The following is a 25,314-nucleotide window of genomic DNA, read 5'->3' on the forward strand; positions in this document are numbered from 1 at the left end:
GGTATTTGTAGAAACTTTTCTTATTGTCTTTTATGTTAGCTGCCAGATTAAGCTCCAGCTGGGCTTTTGCCTTTCTAATTTTCTCCCTGCATCATCTCACAGAATCCTTGTAGTTTTCATGAGTGACTTGCCCCTTCTTCCATAGGTCATAGTCTTTCTTTTTCTTCTTGAGCTCTAGCCAGAGCTCTCTGTTCAGCCAGGCTGGTCTTCTGCCCTTCCGGCTCGTCTTGCGGTTCACTGGGACAGCCTGCTCCTGGACTCTGAAGATTTCCCTCTTGAGAATTATCCAGGCTTCCTGGACCCCTTTGCCTTTCAGGACCAACTCCCAAGGGACCCTTCCAACCAGTCTCCTAAGAAGATTGAAGTCTGCCCTCTGGAAGTCCAAGGCAGCAGTTCTGCTGACCCCTCTCCCTACTGCTTCTGTGACTGAAAATTCTATTATTTCATGGTCACTATGTCCAAGACAGTCTCCAACCTTGACACCATCAATGAGTCCTTCTCTGTTGGTAAATAGCAGGTCCAGCAGGGAGCCTTCCCTAGTTGGTTCCCTCACCAGCTGTATCAGGAAGTTGTCTTCCAGACACTCTAGGAACTTCCTGGACTGTTTCCTCACTGCTGTATTCAAATTCCAGCAAATATCTGGTAGAACTAGTGGCCGTGATCGTGAGACTTCCCCTAATTGTTTGTAGAATATTTCATCTACATCTTCTTCCTGGGTGGATGGTCTATAGCAGACTCCCACTGTGATGTCAGCCCTATTGGCCTTCCCCCTTATTTTGATCCACAAGCATTCTACCCTTCCATCACCATTGCTGATCTCCAGACATTCAAAACCCTCCCTAACGTACAGCGCCACTCCCCCTCCTCTTCTGCCTGGCCTATCTCTCCCGAAGAGCTTGTAGTCATCCAACACAGCATTCCATTTGTGTGTATCATCCCACCATGTCTCCGTGATGGCAATTATATCATAGTTTTCTATGGCATCTGATCATTATTAGCCAGCTGGATTGAATTGAATATAATGAACTACTAATTAACTACTCAACTTAAGGTACCGATCCTGCCTACAAGAGGCAGGCCGTTTCCTCCTGGCTGTGGAAGATGCAACAGTGTCCTTGGTGCTGCAGCCCAGGCTGGTGAGCAACAGTTTTCCTTTTGCACAATGACTTCCAGCTCTTCCTGTTTGTTGCCCATGCTGTGTGCATTGGTGTAGAAGCGCTTTAACTGGGCTAGTGATCTCTTTGCCTTTTCCTTGAAGGAAGAAGGACTGACTCCTGCTTGACCTTTCAAAATGAAAGTTCTTGCTAGGAATCTATTAGTTTGAAAGGAAATTCTTACCTTGTGTTTGTGTAAATTTTTTTATGCCTCTGATTTTCTTGATTGTGACAATTTCTGAAAATTCTATAGGGAATCTCTGGAATATGTAGTAAACCATTACATGGTTTTAAACCAATATTGTGTCAAACACAGCATAATACAGCTCATACTGTAGCATTTTCATAAGATATCTCTAATAATGGAAGGAGAGATGGAGAGTACTTGTATCTGCTATTAGAAGAATGGTCATGGTGTATGTGTTGCTTATCTCTTTAAAATGAAGCAATTCTGCAACTGATAGAGCTAATTTTAGTGGCTGGGGGAATGGATGAGAGCCAAAGCTAAAAATAGCCCAACACTTAAGAGAGTAATATCACCATCTCTATACCTACTTTCTGCTGTTTATTTACTGAGAAATCTAAGGGGTGATTCAGACGATGTGAGCTGGGTGTTTGAATTATATAAATACCATCCTCAGGTATAATTTATATTGAAAAGCATACAACTTGTAAAATGTAATTTTTTCCTCCTTTAATCACATACATAAGAATTTTTAAAAAAGCATAGTAAAGATGAAGGGGAAAAAAAAAGGAACTATCTTGCTTAAGGAAGGAACTTTCATTGTCTAAAAGAATATATCCATTGTGTTCAATCAATCCAAAATATGGATATTAAAAGATTGTGTGTTAATACTTTAGCAACTGTAAACATTGCCTCTATAAATTGGGATATGTGATACATAGCACTAAATCAGATTCTGTGGGATGTGTTGGTTTTTTTTGTTGTTGTTGCATCCATTAATTCACAATCATGAATTTTGTTAGGTATTTTCAATAACACAGTTTTCTGAAATGTGTTATTCCTTTTAGGAGTCTACTCTTAGCACATAGTGACTTTTTGTTGTCATCTTTAGGCATTGGTGGAGGACCTATTCTCTTTATTCTACATTTTCCTAGTAATTTAGTTGAATAATGAACTTTTTCTATTGTGCATTTTTATACCAGGTGTGTATGCTTGTTTAAATTTGTGAGCAGTGTTTGTGAGTTTTCTTTTATGAGATGATTTGTACATATATTATTTAGAATATTTGCCATTTTGTTAGTCCTAAGCTCAAACATGCAATCATCTTTTCAAGAATTCAAATGATAGTCATAGGAGATCTTATGTAGACAGTTGATGCCTCATGTTTTCTTCACTCATACTTCCATCTTTCAGTGTCTTTGACATTGCTCAGAGTCATCATAGGAAACCTTTCAACCAGTAAATAGGGATAAGCTGCAAACTGAACTTTCCCCAGACACCATGAAGGAGTCCAAGGTGTTGTCTTTAATACACCAAAGATCTCTCTGGGTAAATTTTGCTGAAGTTAGGTCAGCATTTCCAACTATAGCAGAAACCTCTTGAACCAGTGTCTTTTGAAACATTTTTTTCAAAACCAAGAAGTGTCATTAGGATCAAAGAGAACAGACACCAAAGAAATGCTACAAGTCTCAATGCACTGTTCTCCAGAAAAAAAATAAAACCACAGTGAAAAATTTTGAGAGGAAATAGCCACTTTGTGGAATTACTTTTTATTTTAAAATAATTTGTGTAAAGACTTAATACTTTGAAAGTACAAATGTCATGCCTTCTTTGGATTGGAAGCCTCAGTGCATACTTACAGATATTTTTCAGCCACTCATTTAAAAAAATATCTTCTACAGAAACAAAAAGCCAATAATATCTGAAGTTATCAGGAAAACAAACTACATAGCCGTTCATTCCCTGAGTCTCGAGTGAATTTTCTAACATTCACAACCCTTGAAAAGAGAAGCCTTTTGTGAAAAGCAAAGGCAGAGGGGATGTTTTGCAGGACAAATATGAACATATTTTTCACAAAGTCTGATTGCTCACACTTCACTGTCTCATCCTGATTGGTTAGGGAAGTTGATACATGAAAGTATCTCATGACCTAGATAATGTGAACCATTCATGCTCATACCCTCAGTTTTGGATTAATTCTTGGTGAGGAGATGGGGGGCTTTCTTCAGAGTCTGGAATTTTGACTATTTGTAACAAGACTTTCCTATGGCAGTCTGTTCTGCAGGTAAGAGTATCATGCAGTTTGCACGCATCTGCACACACGCATACTTTGCCTCTCCAAAAATGGACCTTTTCAAATTATGCCTCAACAGCTAGTCAAAAGTATTATGTTAGAAGATTAAAAGGTCCTTGTAGCTGGTATGTAGCTGCTTGCATTTCAAGTGCAAGACTTTGTCCACTTACCTTTACCAACACAAAATATAACGCTTATTTTGTTAAACAAATGCTACGGAAACTTTTTCAGATTTGTTCATTTACTATTTTCTGTCTTTAAATGGACTCTATAGTGATAATCTGGTTCTATGAAACTGGAGAATAGTCTAGACTTGGGTTTCAGGATGCATATTTCCATCCACATATAAATTATTGAAAATGTTACACAGTTTTAGGGAAAGGAAATTAAAGAGAATTGAAGATTTGTGGCCTTCTGATCACTTTTAAGTATGCTGCAGAACAATCTGCATCAGTATCTTATTTAGATTCCTGTGTATTTTACTCATCTCAAGGTTCACTTATTGTCAACTTTGCATTATTTTGTAAAATCAATATACAGAACATTGATGAACTTGTGTAACTTACAGTGATTGTAGTAATGGTAAAATGCCTCTGTCACAGTCCGTAGAAGTACAGGAAACTGAAGTGTTACTGAACAATTTTGAGTTCAGAGTCTACAAGCTAAAAAACAGCTTTAAAAAAAAAAAACTCAGAAAACAAGTGAAAACTTTTTGTCAGTTTTGGTATATTAAAATCTGTTACAACTCATAACAATATACAGCTCATAACAAAATACTTTAAAAATACAACTTTATTCTTTTAAAGCCCACATAAACCTACACCCCAAAGCTGTGCTTTCTTGAATATTTTTGAAGTGTGTGTTTTTAATGAAGAAACATCTCCATTTGTTCAATTGCTCAACTTCACCCAATTTATTTTTTTTTTTTTACAATCAGTGATGAGGCACTGGAGCAGGTTGCCCAGAGAAGTTGTGGATGCCCTATCATTGGAAGTGTTCAAGGTCAAATTGGATGGGGCTTTGAGCAACCTGATCTAGTTAAAGATGTCCTGCCTACAGCAGGGGGGTTGGACTAGATGATCTTTAAAGGTCCCTTCAAACCCAAACCATTCTGTGATTCTATACTAAGAATTATTTCCTGTTTTACTGAGAATACAGGAGCTAAAATTAAGTCACCTGAAAGAAAAAAACAAAACAAAAACGCCCAAACCTTTCAGTTAGTGACTCTTTTCCAATGTAGACTCTTTGTGTTTCAGTCACTTGGCCCCTGCACCCCACACCAGGTAAAGTGTCTGTTTTGCCTAGTCATCTGCTCTTCTGGAAGATCTCTGTGTTGCTGTACCTCATCTGTCCACTTTATTCTCTTTAAGAGAAAGGATATATGTTAAGTTTTTTAGGCTGTGGGGCCAAACTCAGTGGAGTATTTGAGGGATGCATTTTTAAAAAATGAGAGAAAAAAAAAATGTTTGTAACCAAGTACATTTTAGTGAAGCTGAAGCTCCATTGAATGCATCTGATTGATACCAATTTAGTCCTTCTTTTATTGATACCAACAAGTTACTTGCCTTCTGTGTTGTTTCTGGTGTAGTGGTGAATAATGGGAGACATGGACTTCTCATATGAGAAGCTGCACATACATATAGATAGCAGTGATACCATAACCACACAGCATATAGATACCCAGTTCTAAAATCTTCTATCTGGAATGTCTAATGATAAGCATACAAGTGTGGTGACAATGTTAACGACTAAAAAGTTACTCTTCTTGAAACAGTGTAGAACTAATTTTTCTCAAACTTCCAAGCAGAATATAAATAAATGTACCTTTATCCTTTAACAACTCAGATTGGAGATGAAATGATTGATTTACTTTATGGATTTATATATTCTTTTTAGTCTTTTCTGTATTACTCCCTTCTTAACTGCCTCCTCTCCTTGGAGAAGAGGGACACTCTGGAAGCAGAAATCAGTCTGACTAGCACCATCCTCTGCAGTTATTTGATCTGAAGAACTAGTAATTTATTTTATTCCTGCTGGCATTAATAAGGATACTATTAGATATGGAGCAGGGGAATTTACATTACATCTGACCTGAGTCAGAAGGTGCCAAACATGGAGTTTGTCAGTCATGGAGTGCTTCCGCTTTCAGTCTTGGTTAATTATTAATTGTGGATTCACCTAAAATGCACTATGTAAATCCATGAAGGAGTGTTTTGCCATTTGCAAAGTGTTCAGGTTGTGTTAATGAAGCCCATATGGACTTACAAATTAGCTAATTTTTAGTCAATTAGGTAACTTTCTCCTTTCTCCTAGAGGATTGACCATGGAAGTCAGAGCCAATGATAGCTGACAAGAAATATTTAAGTTATGGATTCTCTTCCTGTTGAAGGTATGAGATAGATGTGCTGCTGTGCCAAATTCTGCTTGGGTTAAAAGGAAGAAGAGACAGAGCATGAGTTTAGGAGGTGGCTATAGCTCCTATTCCTTTGCTACCCCTCTCATGCCATAGTTAAAGCTTCAGAATTAGCAACTGTACCTTGAGCAGCTGATATGGACTCCTCCAGCGGTTACACAGAAAGGATGATTGGATAGAGCTGAGTGAACGCTTCTGTCCCCTGGAATATTCTTCACTCCCAGGCACGTGTGGAGCCTGGCTTAGGAACTAACTGTGCTGTGTCTGTTGACTTCTGTTCATCACCAACATACAGTTGTCTGCATGGTGCAAAGAAACTGTGGTGAACTTGATGAAGCCACTCGCTGATCTTATATGTTTATTGATAGAATTCAGCCGAATGGATTACATCTGACCACTTCTTGAAAGAATGTATATTTTAAAACTGAAGTTTGACAAAGCACAGAAATGCAGTTTAGAAAATTCTTTATATTAAAAATACATAGCACGAGTACTAACTTAATTTTTTTTCAAAAATAATTGTTTCATATTTGAATGAATCATTTATATAAAAAATAACTTTCATCAAAGTTGTTTTTTTTCCCAGAATTTGTCTGGAATAGAGCTGACTGAATTTCATAAACTGTGTAGCTGTGTATGCTTTGAAGGATCACTTTGCATCCCTGCAAGAGATGTAGTACCAAGGACTAGGAGCTCTTAATTTTCACATGAAGTAAAAAGTTTGGTTTTAAGTGTAATCCAAAAGATCCACACTGTCTTACTAATATGATACTCTTGGAGTGTGTAATTTTTGTCAGATGAATTAAGACTGATGATGATTTCTCCCTTATTTAGAGGTAGGCTTTACAAGTAAACCTAGTTAAGGTAGTAATTCCTTTGGAGAATGCTGTGGCCTGAGTTCTCTGGAGGAGAACTGGCAAATTCTGCCCCGTTCATGTGACACTGGGGCCAAAAAATTATGCCTGAGGGACTTCCATAGTGCCTGATGCATTTCTTCCTAGATAGGCACCCAACATGGGTCAGATGAAGTGCCATCTGAGGATACTTATTTCTCTTAGTTTTTAAACATCTAAACCTGGGGAAGATTTATTTCATCCATTAAGCTCTCTTTACCAGGTCCATACTTAAATTGTACCTCCTGCCAACATTATGATCCAGAGTCGTGCTTCCTGTTTTCTATAGAGGCAACACAGTGTTATGTTCCCCAGCATTGTTGTCACCCTGCCATGGCTTCCTGGTGAGCTGTTTCATTCACTCGGCCCACTCTCCAGATGATGGTTCCTCTTCAGATAACATAAGCCCCCAGAAGACGAGTAAAAGCTCGTTGATCAAGTAAATGTCCAAAGTTGCTTTATTGTAAGCCATTTCAAAATGTGCCTGAATGCACAGTGTTCAGGCTCCACCTGCAGAAGTTGAGTTATTGAAAATAATTGTGTCATGTTGATTATATTCTGTTGCCTTGTGGTAGGCAGACCCCTTGCAGTGGAAGTTCAATAGCATTGACTTACTTCCTGCAGACATAGGTAAAGGTTAGGGGCAGGCACACATAAACACAGAAGTAGAATATTTTGTCAGTCAAAAATATGAAGTACTTAATATATTCTGTTTTTAAGGGAAGAGTTAGCTTGAAGAATAAAATGGGCAATACCGTTAAATGGAGATTGACATCTCCTGTAAGTTTACATCAGATTTATGCTTTTAAGGAAACTTTCTGTACCTAAAGTGTCACATCTTTTGAGTTCCTTTAATATCACTGTAGATGCCACTGACATTTTGTAGTATAGGCAGAAAGAAGTTTGTGTTGATCAGTGTTTTGATCATATAACAGAGGGCTCTGCCGAGATGAATTCAAGTTGCTGAATAGCACTTCGGTGAGATGTGGACAACTGGCAATTCATAAGCAGCATCATAGTATTTGATAGTGACATCAAACAGCCATCAAGTTTTGTCAGTAATGAAGTAGAATATAAAGAGGGTTGGGTTTTTTATCAGCTCTTAAGCTATACGGCAAATGAAGAAAGGTGGAGCTGGATGAAGGTGCTGAAATAAAATGTCTGGGAGGTCTAGGACTCTTTTCTCAAATACACAATAATGAAACATTACTAGTGGTCCATTCATTGTGAAGAACTTCAATTAAAGGATTGTTGCCTTGGCAGAATTTACTCTGTGGCACTGCAGTACAATGTTCTGTCTTCCTGACACGAAATGCAAAAGGTTAGGTTTCAAAATTAGAGTAGCTGGAACAGTTCTTCTGGGAGACTGCGACCACATCGGAAATAAAAAAGTAATTTTATTTAAAGAACATGGCTGTCATGGTTTAACCTGGCTGGCAATTAAAGGCCACGCAGCTGCTCACTCACCCTCCCCCACCCCGAGGGAATGGGGAAGAGAATTAAAGGGGAAAAGAAAAGGAGACTCGTGAGTTGAGATAAGAACACTTTAATAATAATAATAAAAGAAATAATGATATAATAATAATATATGAATATATATATAACAATATATACAAACAAGTGATGCACAGTGTAATTGCTCACTACCTGGTGACCAACATCTGTCATATAATCATAGAATCATAGAATGGTTTGGGTTGGAAGGGACCTTAAAGAACATCTAGTTACAAACCCCCTGTCATGGGCAGGGACACTCTCCACTACATCAGATTGCCCAAAGTCTCATCCAACCTGGCCTTGAACGCTTCCAGGGATGGGGCATCCACAACTTCTCTGGGCAACCTGTTCCAGTGCCTCACCATCCTCAGAGTGAAAAATTTCTTCTTATATCTAATCTAAATCTCCCCTCTTTCAATTTAAAGCCATTTCCCCTTGTCCTATCACTACACGCCCTTGTAAAAAGTCCCTCCTCAGCTTTTCCCACTTTAAGTACTGGAAGGCAGCAATAAGATTACCCCGGAGCCTTCTCTTCTCCAGGCTGAACAGACCCAACTCTCTCAGCCTGTCTTCATAGCAGAGGTGCTCCAGCCCTCGGATCATCTTCGTGGCCCTCCTCTGGACTCGTTCCAGCAGCTCCATGTCCTTCTTGTGTTGCGGACTCCAGAGCTGAACACAGTATTCCAGGTGGGGTCTCATGAGAGCAGAGTAGAGGGACAGAATCACCTCCCTTGACCTGCTGGCTATGCTTCTTTGGATGCAGCCCAGGATACGGTTGGCTTTCTGGGCCGCCAGCACACATTGCTGGCTCATGTTGAGCTTCTCATCCAGCAGCACTCCTAAGTCCTTTTCCTCTGTGCTGCTCTCAATCCATTCTCCAGCCCTTCTTTGTTGGTGAGAACAAGATCCAGCAAAGCATCTCTCCTCCTTGGTTCCTCTACCACTTGGAGAAGGAAGTTATCATCCATGCATTCCAGGAACCTCCTGGATTGCCTATGCCCTGCTGTGTTGTCCCTCAAACAGATATTGGGGTGGTTGAAGTCCCCCATGAGGACTAGGGCTCGTGAACGTGAGGCTACTCCTATCTGTCTGTAGAGGGCCTCATCTACTTGGTCCTCCTGGTCAGGTGGTCTATAGCAGACCCCCCACTACTATGTCCCCTGTCCCTGTTCTCCCTTTAATCCTGACCCATAAGCTCTCAGTTGGCTCCTCATCCATCCCCAGGTGCAGCTCCATGCACTCCAGCTGGCCTTTCCCATAGAGGGCAACCTCTCCTCCTCTTCTCCCCTGCCTATCCTTCCTAAAGAGCCTGTACCCTTCTATTGTGACACTCCAGTCATAGGATTCATCCCACCACGTTTCTGTGATGCCAATAAGATCATATTCCAACAGGCGTGCACACACCTCCAACTCCTCTTGCTTATTCCCCATGCTGCGTGCATTTGCATAGAGGCATTTAAGTTGGGCCCCAGATGAATCTGACTTCCTGGCTGGAGTGGCTGGAATTCCTTTCTGCTGTTCTTCAGATGCTTCCAGCATATCTTTATCATTCTTGATATTACCCTCCTCCCCCTTCAAGTCTAGTTTAAAGCCCTGTCAATGAGCCCTGCTAGCTGTTGTGCTAAGACCCTTGCTGTCCCGTCCCAGCAAGCAATCCCGAAACAGATAAGTCGGGACACTGTAATCCTGGACGAGTGAGAGGCCTGACTTCAAATTTCCCAGGCAAGTCTCATCTATATACTGGGCATGATGTTGCATGATATGGAATATTCCATTGGCCAATTTAGCCCTCAATCCTAAGTCTAAGTTCAAATCATAAGGGGAGTTGTTGGCCCTTTGTCCTGGCTATGCTCCCCCTTAGCCTGTTGTGCTCCTGCACACTGGCAAGAACAGGGCAGCTGAAAAGTCCTTGCTGCCTCAGTGCCAACTGTAAACATCAGTGCGCTGTCAGCGTTCTTCTCATAGTGAATGCCAGACTAAAACCAAAACACAGAGCTCTTCTAGCTGCTAAAAAGAAAAACTATGTCTCAGTCAAAACCAGGACACGTTACTCAACCTCTTTGATCGGCTTCATCCATCAAGTCTGCAAAGATTTTGACCCTGCCCCAGTGAGCTGATGATCAAAGCATAGGACAAGAGATGCCTAATAACTGGACTGTCTGTAACAGAACTGGAAAGGCAACTCTTCTGTCCACAGGCTGCATGTGTGCTTTGGATGATTTAGAATCCGAGAGCATGGTCGAACTGAAAGGCTAAACGCAAGTGAAAGATCATATATGAAACACCTTGAAAGAGAAATCTCTAATAGCTCCATCAGCATCCCTCTTCCCAAATTTGCAGAAAAAACTTTTGCATTTCTATCTTCTACACTGACATAGGAATTGGGAGTTCAAGCATGTTGTAGCTCCGAGTTGAGCAAAGGGATGTGCAAAACAATACAATATATCCTGGAGTGGGATAAACCTTCAACATTTGTAGAAAATGATAGAATCAGAAAAGTCATGCTCTCACCTGCTGATTTCAGCCATTCAGCTGCCTTTCTCACTTTCCAGTAGGTGTGTAAGGCTTTGTTATTTCTCAAATTACTTTAAAAATGATGTGCTTCAAGGGCCTCCTTCATCTTTTTTGCTATGACCAAATTTGTCATTTAAACTGTGCACACTATTCCAATTTGAAGAGCTGATTCACAACTACATTTCCCTGGTTTTATGCTGATGTAACTCCATTGAGATCATGTATATATTCCTTGTCCCAAAGGGAATCATAGAATGGTTAGGGTTGGAAGGGACCTCAAAGATCATCTAGTTCCAACCCCCCTGCCATGGGCAGGGACACCCTCCACTAGATCAGGTTGCTCAGAGACTCATCCAACCTGGCCTTGAACACTTCCAGGGATGGGGCAGCCACAAGTTCTCTGGGCAACCTGTTCCAGTGCCTCACCACCCTCTGAGTGAAAAATTTCTTCCTTACATCTAATGGAAATCAACTCTCAGTTTAAAGCCATTACCCCTTGTCCTATCACTACACACCCTTGCAAAAAAACCCTCTCCACTTTTCTTGTAGGTCCCCTTTAGGTCCTGGAAGGCTGCTATAAGGTCTCCCCAGAGCCTTCTCTTCTCCAGGCTGAACAGCCTCAACTCTCTCAACCTGTCTTCATAGGAGAGGTGCTCCAGCCCTTGGATCATCTTTGTGGCCCTCCTCTGGACTTGCTCCAGCAGCTCCATGTCCTTCTTGTGTTGGGGACTCCAGAGCTGAATGCAGTATTCCAGGTGGGATCTCACGAGAGCAGAGTAGAGGGGCAGAATCACCTCCCTTGACCTGCTGGCCACGCTGCTTTGGATGCAGCCCAGGACACAGTTGGCTTTCTGGGCTGCAAGTGCACATTGCCAGCTCATGTTGAGCTTCTCGTCCACCAGCACTCCCAAGTCCTTTTCCTCAGGACTGCTGCTCTCAATCCATTCTCCGCCCAGCCTGTACTTGTGCTTGAGATTGCCCCGACCCACGTGCAGGACCTTGCACTTGGCCTTGTTGAACTTCATGAGGTTCTCACAGGCCCACCTCTCCAGCCTGTCAAGGTCCCTCTGAATGGCATCCCTTCCCTCCAGTGTGTCCACCACACCACACAGCTGGGTGTCGTCAGCAAACTTGCTGATGGTGCACTTGATCCCACTGTCCATGTCGCTGACAAAGATGTTAAATAGCACTGGCCCCAGTACTGAACCCTGAGGAACACCACTTGTCACTGGTTTCCACTTGGACATTGAGCTGTTGACTGCAACTCTCTGAGTGCGACCATCCAGCCAATTCCTTCTCCACTGAGTGGTCCATCCATCAATTCCATGTCTCTCCAATTGAGAGACAAGGATGTCATGCGGGACAGTGTGTGTCATGTTTAAATCTTGTCTATCATGATGTAATTTTACACATTTAATAGATGACCACAGCAGATGTCCTTTGAAATCTCTTAAAAGGCTGAAATTCCCCAAATACCTGTTTAAAATTTCTTCTAAATCAGGACATGACATGAGGAGCTTAACTCTCATTCTTGGCATGAATAAGAAAGGAGGCTTCATGAGAGCTTTTAGGAATACCTTGAGGGATGCTGCCCTCATTCTATGTTCCAACAGAGTCATCATCTCCATCTAATGTGACGGTCACATCATTTAGATGTAGGCAATTGCAAGTGTAGGCCACTGCAGAGATCTTACCCTTCTAGCCTTGGATCTCAGCATTATCGGAAGCTTATGGATCTATCTTAAGGTACTCTTTAAAGCTTACCGTCTTATTCTCACAGCACCATTTTCAGTTTTCATTATTGTAGCTAGGTCTGTTAAGTGTTCTCAGGCCCTTGTGGAAGAGCACTTTTGTGGCTTTATTTTGTATTGAGGATTTCCTAAGGACCTCGTGCAGAATTCCTTCTCAAATTCACCAGTGTTTTACATAAACTCAAACACTTCCAAAGAGGAGAAGCTGCACTGCTACACTAGAGCTCTCAGATGCTGCTGTAACAGAAGAAATCATTCACAGTACCCCTTTGCTTCCTTAAGCATGAAGACCTGCTCTGTAAGCACACTAGCAAAGCTGTCAGAAAGGATCATCTCTTGCTGCCAGCACAGCTAATACATTGTTACCAATTGGTTGACGTATGTCTCCCGCTGATTGGTAATGCTCACTCCACCAGATTCTTGGTCTGTTTCCAATGCATGCCACCATTTATAGTCTGCGCAGCAGTTGCAAGAACTCTGCTCTATTAATATTTGTCAAGTCTTATGGATTTGGTTACTATACCAGATGCCAAATTTTGTAGTGAAAGTGCTCCAGTCTCTACTCAACTGAATTCCTCCTCATTTCTGCTATCCCAAGACAGTACTTTTCACCATACATCTGTAGTGCAGATTACAGTGACACCTGAAGAAAAGAATTTACGTGCTCTTGAGTAACTGTAGTTCTTTGAAACCATGACTACAGTAGAGTAAGAAATCCAATTTTTAAATCAATTCATTTTAAGCAACAAATCCAATAATAAAAACCATAAAATATGAATAAAGCATAATTCTGCACATAGTTTATTTCTATAAAGCTGAAATAAAGCTTAAACCATGTTTTACAGTGTTGGCACTGCATACAACTCGGCAAACAATGAATAAGCAATACTGATTCAAAAAGCAGAAAACATCTCTTGATTTGTACTGCTTTTGGATTTTTGTTTCATGAAGACATCTCTCAAAATAACTTCATTCTGAATGCAGCTCATTAATGTGTGCTCCCCATCCCCTGCCTTCACAAGCCTTCTCCAACTGGCTAAATGTGGTGACTGGAGCTTTTTGGATTAATTTTCCTCAAGTGATCTACTTTGCAGAGAAAGATAATCATGCATTTATAGCCTCTGGCACTCTATTTGAGTCACAAATGGACAGATAGCAAAGGTATTCCTCAATGACTTCCTGGAGTTGTAACTAATCCCCAACGAGAATGGAGATCAACTTGATGCTAATTGGTCAGAATGCCTAAAAATGTGGAAGATCATTGACTCCTACTTGAATTTTCAGGGGATGTCACAGTTACACCATATGATACCAATCAGCAGTTCTAGGAGTATTTTGTGGTAGTGATCAAATTATTGGACACCATAGATGTTAAATATCTGACTTTGAACCCTTTGCCTTGATGATGGAGCAATATGTGGTGTTCTGACTGTAGATGTGTCTTATGTTACACATGTACCAGATAGTGTGGCCTGCACCAAGGATTGGAGATTCAGGGAGAGTTTTGAACTTTTGCTTGCTAACAAGCGCTTATGATCTCATGAACAGTTGTCATTGTAAAGATAATTTTCCATGCAATAAGCATGACCTAAACCTCTGTTATGGAAATATTTTTTTTGTATAGCATGATCAGTTGAGCCAATAAAACTCATATTTTGTTGTTATCTGTTAGAGACCCATTCTCCCTCTTGTATTTGGTACTAATGTAGCGATGTTTGCAAAGTAGCTTGTTATCTTATTTTCAGATGTTGGAAGTTTCACAAGGGAAATTACCAGGCTTTATCCTCTGTTATGATATTTCAAAAATTTTGGTGAAGCTTTTCATGCTGAGAAATGGGCAACAAGCAAGAGCGCTAAGGATGTCTCTTTTTTTGAAAGACTCTTGAAACTTTGAGTCTGTCAGGCAGTCAGTGATGTTAATTCTGACAGAGCTGAAGAAATAACTGTTAAAATTGTGACACTGCCAGCAAAGGGATGGATGGCTTTCAGAACAAAACAAAACAGAATACATGTGTGAGTTGAATTCTTGCACTGCAGAGCTGCAAACGTGTGTGTGCCTGTGTCCCCTGATTTATACATACAGCTCTGCTCTTTGTGCCGTGGTGTAAAACTGAAAGGTGTTCTGGCAGAAGTTGTGTTGCAATTTGAATGCTTTGAGGGCAGAATCAATTCCTTTTAGCAAAAAGCCTTTCAAACAGGAATTAAGTAAAAGGTTTTAGAGAGAAAGAGTACATGCAGCCCTTGTATCTATTCTGAGGGAGTGTAATGCAGCTGTTTCGTGATCAAAATTTTGACCATGGGCTCTAGCAGTTGTTGGGAGCTCCATGTCTGGGCTTTCAGCTTCTAGACCTGTGCATTCCCTCAGCATCTTCTCTTTCAATGGAGACTTCTCATTGTGACCAAACCATATGTTTCTCAGTGTTCTCTCTGGAATTGTTGATAAATTTGAAACAATGTAGTTCTATAGATATGGGCATCAATGCAGATACTCTTAGTCTAGCTTAAGAACAGCCTGCTGTAGATGTGCTTTTATCTGGTCCTAAAATAATTAATTTAAATCCAAATAAGTCCATTTTTAACCAAAATAATCCACAAAGCATAATTTTAAATATTTTTTTTTTTTACAATTTGTCAAGTAAGCATTTGAGAAAAGTAAGTCGGCACAGCCAGAATTGATTATGGGCTATTTTACTCAAATTGTGATTTTATGAAACAAAAATTCACATCTTTGGTTCTGTGTTTCCTGGTGTGATATCCATCATATTGCTGTGTTTATGTCAGAGAATGTGGAGTTTTATAAGAAGAAACAGGATAAGTCTAAATAATTGGGAAGTCATTGTATATTATCAGATACAAAATTAGACTAATTTAAGTAATACATTTCTATTTTATGGAGCCATAGCACAATCTGTAGAAGATACAGTAGAAATTATTTGTAGAAGAAAACAGTATATGCTGCAAACAAATAGCATCTGCGTTACAGTAGACATGTTCATGCCCACTATATAAATCTCTTAGGGATAAAAAGTATGATTGAGAAATAATACTGGTGCAGTTCTATTGAAAATAAACAATTTACAAATTACAAACAAACAAACAAACAAGTGATGCACTGTCGGAGTGCAGATCCTTGAAGAGACTGCACGAAGAAAATCCTGTGTAAATAGAGACTGGAGCTCTAAAGTTAGGCCTCAAGGGCAGAATGCCCTTGAAGTTAAGGATAAGAAAACTATGCAGTATGATAAGGGAGTAGTGTTTGCTTAGAGCAGAGCTTCGCTAGGCGGGTACCTGTTTGAAATAAGCTGTTAAATATGACAAGCATATGTATCATCCAATAATGGTGTAGAAAAGGTGTGGTCTCAGGATTATTGGCAAATACTGTCTATATAAGCAATAAGAACTGCGCAATAAACGAGACTTCCTGCAGCTAACTCATATTGAGTCGTCTCAGTACTTCTCCAAATCCCTTCTCCGCATTATGGCGCCCGAACAGGGACGGGAAAAAAATGAGCTGGACTCACTATCGTTTCACTCGGGACATTTATTACTTGTTTTGAACGAGTGTTATTTTAGCGGAGAAGGGACGGCGACCTACAGGCGGCCCATCGGGGAAAGCCGTGCAGATCTGCATACAGGCGGCCTATAGGGGAAAGCCGGAAGATCTGTAGGATCCACTGTCGCGGTAAGACGATGGAACGGGACGTTGCATTGTCGTTGTTGGGAAGCTTCTTAGAGAAGTGTGGATTAAAACTTGGAAAAAGATATTGGCCCTCCCTGATTGCAGGGGGGTATGCAAAAGATATTATCGGAAACATGAAGAATTAGAAACCAAAGGAAAGAAGAAGTAAGCGACTGAAGAAAAAGAAAAAAAAAAAAAAAAAGCGACAACTGCCTCAACAGGAGGAGGTAAGCGACTGGGAACAATGGGAAGCTCGGCTTTAACAGAACATAAGTCTGTAGTTAAAGTGTTGACAAAGTGCTAGAGAAACCAGCACTATTAACAGTTCTGACTTGATAAAACTCCCGGTACTCCTGGTTTGGGTATCAGCCCATGTACCGGAGGCAAACTCTTCAAATATATACATGACAAGGACTTGGGACACTATAGACGTTAAACTTTGGCGTGCAGCCACCTGTGGGGATGCTGCTGGCCTGGAAAAGTCATCATCGAATCTTTTGATCCAGGGCCCCGAACGAAAGACAGACTTATTGATTCCCCCCTCTTCCAACGAAGTCGGTACACCGGCACTCCCGCGCCGCGCCGCCCACCGCGCCCGGCGGCGCCCCGGGGACGCCGCTGCTGCTGCCGGCCGGGGCCGCGGGCGCGGCGTTGGCCTCGGCGCTGCCGCTCGTGCGCGGAGCGAGCCGCGGCTGGAGGGGACGGAGACGCGCGGCGGGCCCCGCTGCGCCGGTTCGTTCGCAGCTGATGGTCCCCTCGGCGGGAGGGGTCGGCGGCGGTTACGGAGCGCGAGCGGCCGGAGCTGCGGCAACAACAACAACAACAGCAACAACAACAAGGGGGGGCCGGCACAGGGCCGCTGGGTCGTCATCGCCACCCTGCCCCCCCGCCCGGCTGAGGCGAGGGAGGGCTGACACCCCCCCCCCCCCCCCCCGCCGCTGCTGCCCCCCCACCCGCCGGCCGCGCCTGGCGAGCGGCCGCTTGGCCCCGCCCCCCCGCCCAGCCGCTGCCTGTGGCCCAGGTTGTACCGAGAGAACACATCGTAACTTGGATCGTCTCGATCGGCATCGCGGGAAATAACTAATTCTCTTCTGTTCCAGCAATTTCAACAGCTAATATCAGTGTTGCAAAACCGTAAACATGCATATTCCATTGTACATCTGCGAGCGCACACCGCGCTGCCAGGGCCTATAGCAGAAGGGAACAGGCGAGCTGAGCCTCTCACGAGTGCAGCTCTGGTACCAAACTCGCTCATGCAGGCAAACATCTTGCATGACTTCTACCATCAGAATGCTAATGCCATTAGGTGACAATTTGGTATAACAAGAGAGCAAGCCCGCTCAATCGTACAATTGTGTAGTACCTGTCAAAATACGATCGTGCCACCAGTGAATGGTGTTAATCCTCGTGGTTTACGCTCGCAGGAACTTTGGCATACACTTCTTATCAGACATGTATTTTTGTTGTCATAAGGTATTGAGCATGTTACTGGTATTCTTTACAATCCTACTGGGCAACCGATCATAGAATACACACATGGTACTTTGGAGAATACGCTTTTAAAACAAGAATGATGGGGAAATCTCCCAATGAAACAATAGCTAAAGTGTTATAGGTGTTAAATCTCTTAAATCGAGAGCTAAATATTTTGGGATGAATAAAATGTCACACATGTCAAAATCAGGCACAGGCAGGGTTACAGCAAGTGGCTTTCCAACAACTGACTGAATTGGCTAAGAGAGCATTAAGACGTGTCCCTGATTTTTGGGACAGGGGAGGCTTCCTCTGCTTCCATTTGGCAGGGAGCACAGGAACCTTATGAGCATTTCCTTGATCAGCTACAAATGGCAGTTCAGAGATAAACAGAAAATCCGGCTACTGCAGATGTGTTGATATTCCAGTTAGCCATTGAAAATGCTAACACAGACTGCCAACGAGCTCTTGATCTTATCAGAAAGCGGGCAAAAACGATTGCAGATTTAGTAAAGGCGTGTCACAATGTGGGCTCGGAACACTATAAAGCAGAGATATTGGCAGCTAAATGTTTTGGTCAACAGTAATCACTGACACGTTGGTGCATTTAATTCCTACTGGTGTCTTTGGTCTTATATCACAAGGATTATGTGCACTATTGCTGGGACGATCATCCACCACAAAATTAGGATTGTTTGTACTCCCAAGGGTAATTGATTCTGAGAAAAAAAAAAAAAAAAAAAAAAAAATTGGCCAAACAAAAAAACAAAACAAAACACCAAAATCCTAATAACTGCTTCTGCAGGGCTATAATAGAGCTTAGCAGGGTATTCCTTCGCATATAAGGGGAGATCCATGTACTATAGGGACTTTAAGAATGTATTTCCCTAACACCACCATGAACTTAAGTCATAGATACACCCAGAATAGCTGCAGCACGCCTGCTTATGATAGCTAGTGCGATTCCAGAGCAGAATTTTGGGAACCAGCTAAAATCATTGCAGCTTCAATATTTGCACCAGGAGTTGGAGTGGCACAGGTGTTAACTATACTGAATAAGTTGGGCTGTTGGCTTGCAAAACAAACTAATGCTACAGCTTCTGCTTTATCAAAGCTCTTAATTGACAGGATGGTTAAAATCTTTAGTAAAGCAGACATTATATTGCTAGTGGTTCTTTTATGCATAGTAATAATCATCCCCTGCCTATTGTCACGCTCCCAGCGAACGGTACAGAGTACGGTTCATCAAGTAATGGTCACAGAAAAACAAAAAGGGGAATTGTGGCATCATACACACAGCTACAGTTGAGGTTTCACCTTGATGATTTAAGCCTGATTTTCTGAAGTTGGGAAACACCGATAAAGAGGATGAGAAAGAAAAGGGAGTGTGAACAGCTGGTGCAGGGAGTGTGAGAAGTTGACATGGGGAGTTTGGGAAGTTGATATAGAGTGTGTGAGAAAATGATGTTTACTTTAGCAAGTGAAAAATAGCTCCTTTTTAGGCATAGCCAATAGTAAAGTTAAAATAGGTGCGTGCACTATTGTTTGTACCCAATCACAGCTGGGTGAGGGCCGCGTGGACACATCGTGGCCAGAGTAATAATCTATAAAAGCTGCCTATATAACAATAAAGGTCACTCTGCTATCACAAAAGAATTTTGGACACAGACAGTCACAGCTGCACAGCCTCCTTTGACAGTAATCATTAATGGGAAGGCTTTTCTGGCCTAGTTTACACAGGGGCTGATGTATCTATAGTGAAAAATCCTGACTGGCCGCCCTCTCGGCCTCTGATACAAGCCCTGGCAGCTGTGATCAGAGTAGGTGGAACACAGATCCCACAGCAGAGTGCACAGACCTTGTTAGCAGTAGGCCCAGGTAACAAACAAGCTATTTTGAAACCATATGTTTTTGATGTCCCATATACATTATGAGGTCGGGCTTTGTTGAATCACTGGAATGTGAGGCTAACCTCAAATTTTTAGCACACGTCACTGATGTCCAGCCCTGACTCAAGCTGGCAAGCCGGTCTGGGTCGATCAGTGGCCATTAAAAAGCGAGCGGCTGGAGTGAGCTCAAAAATTAGTCGACGAACAGCTCAAATTAGGACATATAATTCTCTCCACTAGCCCATAGAATACTCCAAAATTTGTTATCTCAAAGAAATCAGGAAAGTGGAGATTTATGTTAAAAGATTTAAGAGCTATTAATGCAATCATTTCACCAATGGGTGCTTTACAACCGGGTGTACCAAATCCTACTATGATTCCAGAATGTTAGCATTTGATGGTGATTGATTTAAAAGATTGGGTTATTTCACCTTTTTACTTTTTTATTTATTTGCACCCTAACGATTGTCCTAGATTTGCCTTTTCAGTTCCAGTGCTTAACAATGAACGACTCACGCAACAATATCATTGGATTGTACTGCTTCGAGGAATGATGAATAATCCTACAGTTTGTCAGTTGGTGGTAGATGATGCTCTCTGTCAGGTCAGACAGCAGATCAAGCTCAGCAGATTGCAGGTGCCTGCCCTGACCGTCAACATATTGTGCCTTCAAATACTCCAGCAGGAGTAAATCTAACAGGTTTATGTGCCAATGAATTATGGCAAACTGATATTACTTATATTCAATCATTTAATCGATCTAAATATGTGCATGTAACTGTTGATATGTTTTCTGCCGTTGTTGTTGCTACTGCTCACACTGAAGAAAACCATGGGAGTACCAGAGAAAATCGGGACAGACAGTGATCCAGTATGGTGCCTTTTTACAGGATTGGGGAGTGACGCACACTACCAGTATCCCTCATTCACCTATGGGACAAGTGGTTATTGAATGAATTCATTTAACATCAAAACAAATACCAAAAAAAAAAAAAAAAAAAAAAAAAGGGGGCAGTCTTCCGTATATTTCCCCACAAGAGTTAAATTTATTAGGATCAAAATTTGTAGGTAGTGCCAGCAACAACCACGTTACACAAACATGTGTTGTTTTAATCTAAGTGACCATGGTGAGCCCATCCACAAACAATTGCAATGGCTTGGAGAGCATTCGGGGAGAATTGTGGTAGAGGATTGTATATTGATATGTAAACTGTCTTTATGTTTCTTATGATTTAGTATATTACGTGTGTGAAAGTTGCTTGTATATATGCTTTGTGTCTTTTCTCCGATCGGAAGGTGTATGGATTCCACCCGTAGCTACTGGAAGGAAAAGCATTAACTGGTACCGAATTAATGACAAAGAATTACAAACTAGACTTAGTTGTGAGCACGTAACTTTGAAAAGAGAAGCTAGGAGGATTGTTATTGAACAACATGTTGCGATTTGCAAAATCCGCTGTTGGCCAGCAGAGCACATACCTGGCGGCCTTGTTGCACGCACTGGCCACGCATGCGGCAACGCCGTGTCAGTGCCTTTGTCATAGACTCTGCTGAGGGTGTAAAAGGGATGGCTCAGAGCGGAGCGGAAAGAGGCTGCAGAGCACACTGTGTGGATAAACAGGGGACGCCCTGAAGGTGCCGTGCCTGCCTCTCTTCTCTGCGATGACCCTGCCGACTGACACCCTCCTGCTCAGTGGAATCTTGGATATAGTGGAAATAGTAAAGCCCTCAGAAAGGGAAGTAGTATGCTAGAAACTGCTTTTGCAAGGCTGTACCAAAACAACATGCCAGTAACTGGGGTTGACAGTCTCGTGCACAGGGTTTTCTTCGTGCAAGAAAAGAAAGGGGGATTTGTCGGAGTGCAGATCCTTGAAGAGACTGCACGAAGAAAATCCTGTGTAAATAGAGACTGGAGCTCTAAAGTTAGGCCTCAAGGGCAGAATGCCCTTGAAGTTAAGGATAAGAAAACTATGCTGTATGATAAGGGAGTAGTGTTTGCTTAGAGCAGAGCTTCGCTAGGCGGGTACCTGTTTGAAATAAGCTGTTAAATATGACAAGCATATGTATCATCCAATAATGGTGTAGAAAAGGTGTGGTCTCAGGATTATTGGCAAATACTGTCTATATAAGCAATAAGAACTGCGCAATAAACGAGACTTCCTGCAGCTAACTCATATTGAGTCGTCTCAGTACTTCTCCAAATCCCTTCTCCGCAATGCACAGTGTAATTGCTCACCACCTGGTGACCAATGACTGTCCCATCCCAGAAAGCGATCCCGAAACAGATAAGTCCCGACACCGCAATCCCAGACGAGTGAGAGGCCTGAAAAGAGAGCGAGAGAGAAATAGAACTCTGAGAGACCTAGAGAGTCTCCCAGAAGAGAAAGAGCACTTCTTCCCAGTCAACCCTCATCTATATACTGGACATGATGCTGCATGACATGGAATACTCCATTGGCCAGTTTGACTCTCAATCCTAAATCTAAGTTAAAATCACAGGAGGAGTTGTGGACCCCCCGTCCCGGCCATGCTCCCCCCTATCCTGTTGTGCTCCTGCACACTGGCAAGAACATGGCAGCTGAAAAGTCCTTGAGGCCTCAGTGCCAACTATAAACATCAGTGAGCTGTCAGCGTTCTTCTCATAACAAATCCCAGACTAAATCTAGCTGCTAAAAAGAAAAACTCTTTCCCAGCTGAAACCAGCGCACCAGGGTGTGGGAAAATGACTGAAATTGGAGGGGAATGGGAGAATATTGTTCCCCAGAATTCATCTAATATTAGAGCAGCTCTGACATGAAGCACAGCTGCTGCTCCCAGAAACAAACAAGGCCTCAATATCCTTGAGATGGGGAGTAGAGTGATACAAAGGTATCATGGCTCATCCCTGTTATCGGGGACAAGAAATAACGAACAAGGCCCATGCAATACCCTTGAAATGGGGAGTAGAGTGGTACGGAGGTATCACGGCTCATCCCTGTTATCAGGGATGAGAGGTGCCTGGTAAAGATAACCATAAAAATGCCATCAAGGGAAGTGAATCACAACCGCTGTCTCAGCAGTGATGGCGAAATTGTGTCCTTCAGCTACTAAGTCACACCTCCACCCGCCTCCGAGCTGCGACCACCCCTCAAACGAGCAATTTACACCAATCCTAATTTGTGAACACCCCTCACGAGAGAAATTTACACCAATCCTAATAAAAGTTATGTATGACTAGAGTCATTCGAGCTCCACCTAAAAGATATGAAAAAGGTATAAAATGGCAGCAAACAAAGGGGATGTTAGGGAGAAGCCCCCCTATCGGAACGTCTGGGATCAGTCGACGGGCTGAACCTCTCTTCTCCCCCCCATAGGGACGCCTATTGGGTAAGAACTCTGTTATGTGCACTTACTTAATTACTTACTAACATCTTGCTAGCTATTTGGTATTATCACTGATCAGTAATCGTTTTATATTATCACTGCAGTATTTCAATTAAAGTTGTTTTTGTAGTCAGTCACTATCACTGGCTATCCTCGAACCTGTATTCTGTCACAAATAAAATATATATGTATGTTTCCGGAAACTTTTTGAATTATTATAAGGAGTTGGCCCATAGTACTACTAGTGACGATCCCTAATAAGTGGGCAAATCACCCTCCGATTCACTGGGCTGCCAAGGGAAGGCAGGGGGAGTCGGACCCAAGGGTCTCGCCTGACTTGGGAGCTGATAGGCTGGTCTTTTGACCTCAAAACGTGACACCAGGGTAACCATAGCAGTAATAGAAATACATGGTTTGTATTTAACGCTGACATTCCAATGTATAAGCAATAACTTCAGAGCTCCTGATGGTTTTATTGGCAGGGTAGTAAGGCACTGGGCAAAGGTGAAGATGAAACACACCGCGAATCCCCCTCACATTATTACTCAGCACTAGCTAGGAGTCTATCTTCTGGGATCTTCATGGCTTATAAGTTTACCTTGTATCATTGTGGGTATATAAATTATTACATTGAAAAAAAAATCCATTCGCTACCCTTTTTGCATCTTAAATTAGGATATTAAGTGACTAAACAGTTCTCATCCTGTAACTGTCCTGGATACAAAGATTTTTATCTGCTGCATTGCATCAATATAAAATATTTCTTCTGTGAGGAAAAATGAGTAGTAAGGCACATTGCATAAACGTGTATACGTCACACATGCACAATTAGCTACTAGTACTACCATAGCGGGACTACTAAATGGAATTACTTGCTTGCATGAAATTACTGGTGTGGATATTTGTTTGCTGGATCAAGGAGGAATTGTGAATATGATAATGAATTAAATTTTTTTAGCATGTTTTTTATGGAATTTTTTCATCTGTTGTGCTACTATAAATGAAAATAAATCTGATCAGAGAAACAGAAGAGTAAACATTATTACAAAAATTAATTCTCATCTTCTTTCATATGTGAGTCAGTGTTCCTTGATGAAATAGGATTATCATTATTTTAGTTCAGTCATTCAAGATTTAAAATTTCCAGTGATGAACTTCTAATTAATTGAATAGATGATGAAATGCTAGAACAATTTGAAAGAATCCATATTCCTCTTCCGAAGGAACTTGTATTCCTGTTCAAGGGGACGAAGTGGTGCATTTGGAAGGAAATACTGGAGCATGGAAGAATCAGACATCATGTTTTAGTGAAACAGTAGATGTGATCTGAATTGGTAATAAATGTTCCTCAGTTACTGGTTGACTTTGAACACCTAAGGAGCTTTTATAGGAATCATAATGTTTTTGAAATATGCTTTTATGGGATGGACTATGCATATGCATGAAGTGGACAAAAGAAATAGTGGGCAAAACGGTGGCGGAATGTTTAATTGTTCATATGTACAAAGTTCAAACAAACCTATAAACTTATATGCAAAATGATAATAATTTCTAATTAAATTAAGCATGTTAAAATATATTTATTCTAATAAATAGTTATATTATACTAATTACTTGTAATTCACCAGAAACCTATATACAAAATCATTTTGGCCAGAGTTACAGAGCATTGATTTTTAATGATGCCTTTAATAGTAAGCTAATTAGACAAAATGAATTATTTTCTATATGTATTTTCTATATAGGTGTGCACCTCATATACTGTTGACATTATACAAGTAAATATTAATGAACTATATGCATACTAATACATTCACCTGATGGATCTGAGATGTTTTTCCCTTGCATACTGAGTACAAGGATAGGGTCTATAGATGATGGCAGACTAATTATCTGTGAAAAATAAAGCCTTGTGTTTCCTCAAAGAATAACTAAATTGTAGGCAAGGATTATTCCTCCATAGGTACTTCAAGAGACTCCAACATCAGCTTCCTCTTTGCAATAAAGCAATAATATCCCTATGCTCCTCCATCTTTGGTCTCTTTGCTGATTGATATTCATAGATTCATAGATTTCTAGGTTGGAAAAGACCTTAGAGATCATCGAGTCCAACCATCCCTAATCCCCATTAAACCATATCCTCAAGTAGATCATCCACCCTATTCTTAAACACATCCAGGGATGGGGACTCAACCACCTCCCTGGGCAGCCTATTCCAGTGGCTGACAACCCTTTCAGAGAAGAAATACTTCCTAACATCCAACCTGAATCTCCCCTGACTAAGCTTATGCCCATTTCCTCTTGTTCTATCACCCATCACTAATGTAAAGAGTCCTTCCCCTACCTCCCCACCATCTTTTCTCAAGTATTTATAGGCCGTAATCAGGTCTCCCCTCAGCCTCCTCTTCTCCAGGCACATTAATAGTAGTA

General features: G+C 41.5%; 1 protein-coding gene across 1 annotated transcript in view; it reads left to right on the forward strand.

The window, feature by feature from the left end:
* LOC104375664 (homer scaffold protein 1) overlaps positions 1–25,314 on the forward strand; it is a 166,409-nt gene that overhangs the window by 78,574 nt on the left and 62,521 nt on the right. The window lies entirely within an intron of this gene.

Source organism: Tauraco erythrolophus, chromosome W (assembly GCF_009769465.1).
Source record: "Tauraco erythrolophus isolate bTauEry1 chromosome W, bTauEry1.pri, whole genome shotgun sequence".
NCBI lineage: Eukaryota > Metazoa > Chordata > Aves > Musophagiformes > Musophagidae > Tauraco > Tauraco erythrolophus.